This window comes from Chrysochloris asiatica, unplaced genomic scaffold (genome assembly GCF_000296735.1).
Source record: "Chrysochloris asiatica unplaced genomic scaffold, ChrAsi1.0 scaffold00217, whole genome shotgun sequence".
Taxonomy (NCBI): Eukaryota; Metazoa; Chordata; class Mammalia; order Afrosoricida; family Chrysochloridae; genus Chrysochloris; species Chrysochloris asiatica.
This window is the reverse complement of record NW_006408735.1, coordinates 2,135,094-2,135,979: the sequence shown is the minus strand read 5'-3', so window position 1 is coordinate 2,135,979 and position 886 is coordinate 2,135,094.

The following is an 886-nucleotide window of genomic DNA, read 5'->3' as shown; positions in this document are numbered from 1 at the left end:
CTATATATATATATATATATAACAGTCACTATCTGATAGATGAGAAAAATAACCCAACAGTTTTATTGAAAGATTGGATTGAATGATGGCATATTTTTCTACTTGACAGCATTTATATTGAAGGGAAAACCTACATTCAATTCAGTTCCTGCACATAGAGTGAGCTACTCAAGGAAAAGTTCAAAAGTCAACCATCAGTTCAAAAATGGATACTTACAGTTTTCTGGGATTCTCAACAGCCAGTATTGGAACACTATCAGGAAAAAAGTTCAAGCATCAACAGTTACAGTGAGATGCTCACTGAAGAGCTACAGCCTAAGTGTTTGATTAAACACAGAGGACTGCTGTCCAAGGGCAGTATGATCCTGCATGGAGATGCATGTCTGTACATGCTGCCCACACTGTGGACACTCTGCAAAAACTTCATTTTGAGGTGTTAAAGCATCCTCCCTATAGTCTGACGTTGCTCCATTGGACTTTCATCTATTTAGTCCCCTGAAAGCAGCCCTTCGAGGATGAAGATTTAGCTCTGATGGTGCATTTGTGGCTCACAGATCAGTCTAAAACATTTTTTAATAATGGAATGTAAAACTTGTTGATAGGTGGACAAAGTATTTTGAAAAGCAAGGAGATTATGTTGAAAAATCATGTATTTGTCTTTATTAAAAGTTTACTAAAATAAATTATATAACCACAGTGTGGATAATTTTTTACTCACCTTCATATATGGTTTCTCCAAAAAATTTAAAATTTAAATTAGTTCATTAGAACTTAAAAAAAAAAAAATCTATTAAATACCATTCCAAAGCAATGATGTAGGTCCTAAACTATATTATGTTGTTGTTGTCATGAGTTGCTCTTGAGTTGGTTCCAACTTATTATTACT